This window comes from Delphinus delphis, chromosome 8 (genome assembly GCF_949987515.2).
Source record: "Delphinus delphis chromosome 8, mDelDel1.2, whole genome shotgun sequence".
Lineage (NCBI taxonomy): Eukaryota > Metazoa > Chordata > Mammalia > Artiodactyla > Delphinidae > Delphinus > Delphinus delphis.
Genome location: NC_082690.1, coordinates 82763344 through 82771035, shown reverse-complemented (window position 1 = coordinate 82771035; position 7692 = coordinate 82763344).

The window sequence follows — 7692 nt, the reverse complement described above, 5'->3', positions numbered from 1 at the left end:
TAAACTCTATAGAGATAGCCTTTTACTCTCATGGTCTCTTCTGTATCTCAAGACCTGATGTTCTGAAGTTCTTAAAACCATTAGTTTTATGCAGTGGAAATTCTTAAAAAGGAGATACAGTGTGAGTGACCACAGAACTACCACTCTCTTCCCCACCTTTATTTTTTATTTTTGGCCAAGGCTTGCAGGATCTTAGTTCCCCAACCAGGGATCGAACCCGTGCTCTCGGCAGTGAAAGCACAGAGTCCTAACCACTGGACCGCCAGGGAATTCCCTCCCGCACCTTTATTTTTTCTCAGAAAACTTGGTGATACCTCCCAGGGCACCAGTGTTTCTCTTAGAGCAGTACAAGAAAGGTTGCCCTACCTTATTGCTTATTGTATCCGTTTTCTTACTGCATAATAAACCACACCATATTTACTGGCATAAAAGAACAGCCATTATATTATACTCAAGCTTCTGTGGACCAGGAATTTGTAAAGGGCACAGTAGGGATGGGCTGTTTCTGTTCTATAACTGTCAGTGGGAAAGACTCCAAGGCTCAGGGTAACTTAAAGGCTGATATCGCGTGCAGCCTCTTTAACAAGTCTGGAGTGGCTGGAACCTCAGCTGTAGCTGTTGGCAGGAACACTTACACATGGTGGCTCCATGTCGATGTTGGGCTTCCTGCGAGCATGGTGGCTGCTTTCTATCAGTGAGCATCCCCAAAAGTCCCAGGCAGAGATTGTATCACCTGTTATGGTCTTACTTTGAAAGTCATGTAGTAGCACTTCTTTCAAAGCCACGAGCCCACCCAGATTCAAGGGGAAGGAACATGTCTCACCTCTCAATGGGCAGAGAGTCACGTCCATTGCAAGAAGACCATGAGGGATGGGAGATACTGTTGTGGCAATTTTTAGAATATGCCATCTGGCACACATCAATACCTTATCTTCAGACAGCCGTTGATGAATGACTGGAGGGATGACTGGGATTCATATCTGTATAATGTCAAGCATGCCCTGTATATAGTTAGGTCTTGAAAGCTATTATGTTATAGAATGTTGGAACTAGAAGGAAGGTTATGTATTCCCACTCTCCATGGAGTAAAACTTTTATTGCTGAAAGGAGGCTGTACAGTCGGGACCTGAAGATATCAAAATATGTAAAGTTTTAGACTTGTTTTTATGGAGCTCACTGTCTATTAGGGGACAGAAATTTGTAAAGAAAATAAATACAAATACACAGCTAGGACTTTGGAGTTGGATAAAGAAGGCTTCAAAGACACAGTGAAGTGTGAACTGGGATTTGAAGGAGTAAAGGAGTTCAAGAGCCAGCATGGAGCAGGGGAGGGCAGGCCAGCCTGCAGATGCTGTGTGCAGGCGGGGGGCAGGGAGCGAACTGGTGTGCTGTGTTTCAGGACATCAAAGTGATTCATAAAGAAGGTGCAAAAAGGTGGAGAGTAAACGGAGTAGCTGAAGAGTTCTTGTCCATCATCATACGAGGGAATTTGAATTTTATCCTGTCATCCACAGAAAACCATGCAAGAATTTTGAACAGAGAAATGACAAGATCAGGTTTCAGAATTAGAAAGGCTCTTTGTCCCAATATGGAGGAGAGACCAGAGGGCTGAGGTGGCCAGAGTGAGGGACATCACTCGCTCTGATGCTCCGCGGCATGTGGGATCCTCCCGGACCGGGGCACGAACCTGTGTCCCCTGCATCGGCAGGCGGACTCTCAACCACTGCACCACCAGGGAAGTGGATTTTATGAGTCGCCAGTTGTACGGATGAGGAGAAGAGAGTCTAAGATGACACCGCATAGCTGATTCGGTGACCGGGAGCTGTTAGTGCCATTTCCTAGCATAGGTAACAAAGGAGAAGAAGCTGGTTTGAGGAGATATATAATGAGTACAGTTTTGGACCTGTGAATTTTTAGGTGTTTTTTGTAATTCTGAAGAGATAAGTTTTAGTAGTTGGTTGGAAATTTTGGTCTGGAGCACAGCAGCAAGGTCTTGGCTTGACATAAGAATTTGGTGGTCATTACTGAATGCCAGTGGAAGTTGTATTGAAGCACATTTCAATATTCAAATGTTTTAGGACACTTGTCTTATCTCCCCTCATTCTTTCCACAATTCCTCATGTGCTACAAAGGCACTTTATTTTCCGAATAATCTTTTTAAAACACATTTTTAATATACCTCTTAAAATATGATAATATTATTTAGAAGGGGCTTTGGCATCATTGTAACCTTAATAGACTTGAATATGAAGAACAATAACTGTTTTAATAGAATCCCACTGTCCTTTGCAAAAGGGAAATATAAAACACTTCCTGGATTTCCTGTTTTCATAATTTGTTTTGATTACCGGTTCTGATGACTTTGATTTTATTGCTTTGATTTTAAAGCAATTTTATTAAACTATTGCTTTTGCTCTGTTAATATAAATTGTGCTTTGCTAAAGAAATTCTATCGTAGCTAATCAATGAAACTCTGTGCGGGGCTAGTGCTAGGGATTGAATAGATTAGGTGGCTGCAAGCCTAAGAGGTTCCAGAATTATCTTTGACCCCAGATGTATGCAAGGCCTGCCACTGGATCAGGCAAAAGGAAGAATATTAGTCTCGGCTTTAAGATAAGGCCAAATTTGCAGATATGTGACATATACTGCAACTGCTTCCTTCTGAATCTACGGTAAATACATGGGTCCCAGAGGTGGCCCAAAGCTATCTTAAAGCATGCCCCCTTCAGCCACCAATTGACTAGCAGTTACTTGTAATAAAACCAGTTTTTCATTTCATCAAAGGTGATGTCTTCAGCCAGGCTCCTGTCAAAATACTTGGAAGAATATTTTATTTTAATATTTGTTACCACCAACACATTAGTGAGAATTATTTTCAGGGTTGTTAGATATCACTGACCCAGACAATTTGAAAACAATCCCGAGCAGACTGGCACTGTTCTTGAGCCTACGCTCCTTGATATTTTTGCCAAATGCCTGGAAGAAGACAAAATACATCAAGCTGATAAATTTTCTGGGAGACAAGCCGGAATGCATACTTAATCATAAGATTCTCCCCAAATCTTGGTAAGCTAACATAAAAGACAGGAGCTGACTAGATAAGGTAGAACTGATTAGAAAGAATGTAAAGTTCTGCCAAAAGTTTAAATAAATCAATAGTACAAGCACAAGATGGAGGTGAGGGGAGGAAGCTTAACACATGTCTCTGAGGGAAAGTACAGCTAATGGTTCCTTTCACAAACTGATGTCTTTAAAGAGACTATGCTAATTGGGAGACTGGGATTGACATATATACATTAATATTTATAAAATAGATAACTAACGAGAACCTGCTGTATAGCACAGGGAACTCCACTTCGCTGTACAGCAGAAACTAACACAACATTGTAAAACAACTATACTCCAATAAAAAAAATAAATAAAATAAAGACACTGTGCTAATAGGAGGGCAGCATTGCCCAAAGCCTGTTCTCAAGGAGGGGCTATGCAATGAAAAATGTCTGCATCAAATAATTTTGGAAAATGCATAGTTAAATTAAAGTCAACAGGTTTCTCTGTTGTAGGACTTCTCAGAACCCTGGATTTGCTAATGTGTATTCTAACTCTAGGAGAGGAGCAACATTTTCCAAACTGATTTAATCATAACCCATTCTCCCTACGGAGGAAAGTGCCACCCATGTGGGACACTCTGGGAGATGCTGACTTAGGTATTTTAGTTGACTCAGGTTCAATTTTAGCTAATGATGTGGTGGACTGAACTTGCTGCTCTCTCATCCCACCAGAAGCACAGTGTACGGGTAAAGGTAGATAAAGGTATCAGACACTTACATAATGCTTAATATGTGCCAGAGATGTAAGAACATGCTATTCATTATCACATTTCATGGATGAGGTAACTGAAGCAAGAAAGACTTCTTAACATGGGAAAGTCACCCAGCTAACAAGTGGCAGAGCGAGGATCCAGAGCCGGGCAGTCTGTCTCTAGAGTCTTTCTTTACACTCTCCTGCCACAGCTGGAAAAGTGCTTCCAGTGCCTTCCATGTTGGGAGATACCCTTAGCCACCCTAATGAAACCAAAGTGGTAACAGTATCACATATGATGTAGCAGGAGATGCCAAGCAGAGAAGGAGGACATGCCAATGGCAAAACACACCGTGGTTAGCCTTAAGTTAACTATCCAGTTCCCAGCCAGAAAGGTTCCAAGCATCTCTATGAGAACAACTTGATTCTCACTGTGTTTAAAGGAACACTAGAAATATTCCTGGGGTGTGAATAAAAAAGAGCAGCGGCTTCCAGGAGGCATGTTCGTGTGACTGCAATCAGCAAACTCCCAGGAATCCTTAATATATTAACTAACAGCTCACATTTTGGCCTTTTTGCTTTTCTAGCGGCTTTCTGTAAAGAAGTAAAGTCATTCTAAATTATTCTCCACTTCTCTCAGACAAATAGGAGGGCTGGACGTATTCCAAGCCAGGGTCCCCTTTCTATTGATACCTGATGATAACTCTTAGCAATGTGAAAAGTGTGTGTGCCATTTGACTCTGTAAGTCATTGCAGGAGCTTAAGACAGTTTGAAGGTATTCAAGAATATTCAGTGCATCATTGGCTGTAATGAAAAAAGTTTGGAAGAGTCTGTGTCCAACAGCTGGATAAAGAAATTAGAGTAAAGAAATCAATACAGAAAAATACTTTGCAGAGCCACCAGAAATGATATTATGGAAGGGTGGAATATGAATATATATGTACATTTATATACATATAAATATATATATTTAATATAGAAGGCCATATTAAATCCCAGATTTTTTCTAGAGCAGTCTATCCAATAGACTTTCCTATGATGATGGAAATGTTCTCTATCTTTGTTGCCTGATACAGTAGCCGCTAGTCACATGTAGCTATCAGACACTTGGAATGTGGCTAGTATGACTATGAAACTGGATTTTTAATATAAGTTAATTATAATTAATTTAAATAGCCATGTAAGGCAAGTGTCTACCTTATTGGAATGCACACTTCTAGAGGGTGGAAGAATAAGTAATGTTAACATTCTTCCTTTTTTGTGCATTTGTATTTTTAAAAATTTTGTAATAATACTTTAAAGATAAAGATGCTGGCTGTCTATAAATATGAATTCTCAATCTGTTGGCCATAGGAAGAGAGAAACAAAAATTTACAAGGTCAGAGGGATAGAGTTAGGAAATCCAAAGGAATGACATTTGGGAAATATTTGGGGGTGTTCAAGCAAATAACAGCCTTCCACATCTGAGTTCTGAACCAAATGAGAAACCAGAGAACAGATTAAGCAAATAGAGCCAAAATATTACCTTTATTATGGATAAAGCTGATACTGCAGGATGTGGGTTTTATCTGTGGGCTAGTGGGCTTCCTAATAATAAATCCCTGGGTAGAGAGACTTAGCATCCAGTCACAGGCAGTGCTGGTCCCCCGCTCCCTTCAACCCCATTCCCAGTGGTGGGACCTTTACACCAAGATTACTGCATGGTTGAGGGCAAGTGGGAACACATTCTCTGCATATGCACCATCTCCCAAGGAGGAAACAAGGGGCAGGGTTACAAATGTACAACTAGATACCTCTCTTTTCTTCCCTGGGGGATAAGTGATGGAGCAGAAGCAGTTCAAGATGTTAAGCTAGTGGATCTCCCATCACATGAAAGGAAATATTAGGAGTAAGAAGAACATTCCCTACCCCCTGCCCTCACTCCCAACATCAAGAAGATTTAGGGTGGAGGGTGTGAAGAAGTTTCAAGATGCATTTAATAGAGTAAATGAGTCCATGACTGGGAATACACAGTTTTGGCCAAGATATAATGATTGAAAAATAGATAGATCCCTCCTTTTCCAAAGATTACCTATTACTTGTTTGACTTATAAAATAAATTTTAACCTACTGAATTTAAACTCCTTAAAATAAGCAGAGATGACCCTGAAATGTGATCTGGCAGTACATAAAATTCTGCTGAAGAAATGGATAGTGGACCCAAATGTCATACTATAACTATAAAATTTCCAGAAGAAAATATAGAGGAAAACTTTCTTGATTTTTTTGTTAGGCAAAGATTTCTTACATAGGACACAAAAGCAAACTATACAAAAAATAAGAAAATCGGATTTCACCAACGTTAGAAATGTTTTCTCTTCAAATGATTCCATTAAGAAAATAAAAAAAGGCAAGCCACAGACTGGGAGAGAATATTTTCAAAGCATATATTTGACAAAGAGCATATATCCAGAATATATAAAGAGTTCTTATAACTTAATAATAAAAAAATAGGCAAAAGATTCAAGTAGCTATTTCTCCAAATAACCACATTAAAGCAAATAGGATCTACATCATTAGTTAATAGGAAAATGCAGTTGATAGCCACAGTGAAATACCACAGTACACCTACTTGGAATGGCCAAAATGAAAAAGACAGCACTAAGTGTTGATGAGAATGTGAAGAAACCGGAGCTGTTAGTCACTGCTGCCAGGAATGTAAAATGGTACAGTCACTTTGGAAAACAGTTTGACAGTTTCTCAAAAAGTTAAACATACCCTTCCATAAGCATATACTTACCTAGATATTTACACAGGAGAAATGCAAGCATGTGTTTACACAATGACTTATATGCAGATATTTGTAGTAGAATTATCCGTATTAGCCCCAAGTGGGAAATATACCAAATGCCCATCAGCTGGTGAATGGATAAACAAAATGTGACATATGCATATACTGGAATCCATCTAGGCATAAGAGGAAGAAACTGGTGATACACACAGTAGTATGCATGAATCTCAAAAACATTATAAGTGAAGGAAGTCAGACTCACAAGACCGTATTTTGTATGATTGCATTTATATAAAATTTCTAGGAAAGAAAAAGCCATAGTTATACACAGCAACCAGAATGATATTTTAAAAACGTAAATCAGTTTGTATCATTTTTTGCTTAAAAATCTCCAGTGGGTTTCCACCAGCTTAAAAGTAAATCTGAACTCCTTACTATGACTTACGAGTCCTTCCAGGATCTAGCCCCTCCCTCTCTCTCTGATTCAACTTTCTCATTACATTGCAGTGATATCAGGCTTCTAATTTTTTCTCAAGCACACCAAGCTTATTCTTGCCCCAGGGCTTTGTACTTGCTATGTCTTCTGCCTGAAATGCTCTGCCACCAGAGAGTTTCACAGCTGGTTCCTTCTTTTCACTCAGCTCAAACAACTTCTCATAAGTCCATTTCTGACCATCAGTCTAAATGATCTTCCCCACAAAACCTGTCTCTGTTTGAGGATCTACTTCTATGTAACCAACCGCCCCAAAATATCGTGTCTTAAAACAACACTTTATTATTGTGGGTTTACTGCGCTCAGCTGGGTGATTCTACTAACTCTGATCATGTAAGCAGCTGCCTTTGGTGGGGAGCTGCTAAGAGCAGGAATGTCCAACATGGCCTCTTGTTTGGCAGGGCTCCCCTTCACGTGGCCTCTCTCACTCTAGAGTTTGGCCTGAGCTTCTTCACAGCACGGCAGCTAGATTCCAAGAGGGAGAGACGGTTCTCTTAAGACCTGGTTGGAAAATCTCAGAATGCCACTTTTGCTGCATTCTATTGGTCAGAGTGAGTCACAAGCCCTGCCCAGATTCAAGGGGGAAGAGAACAGATCCACTTCTTCTTCTCGGGAGTAATATGTATG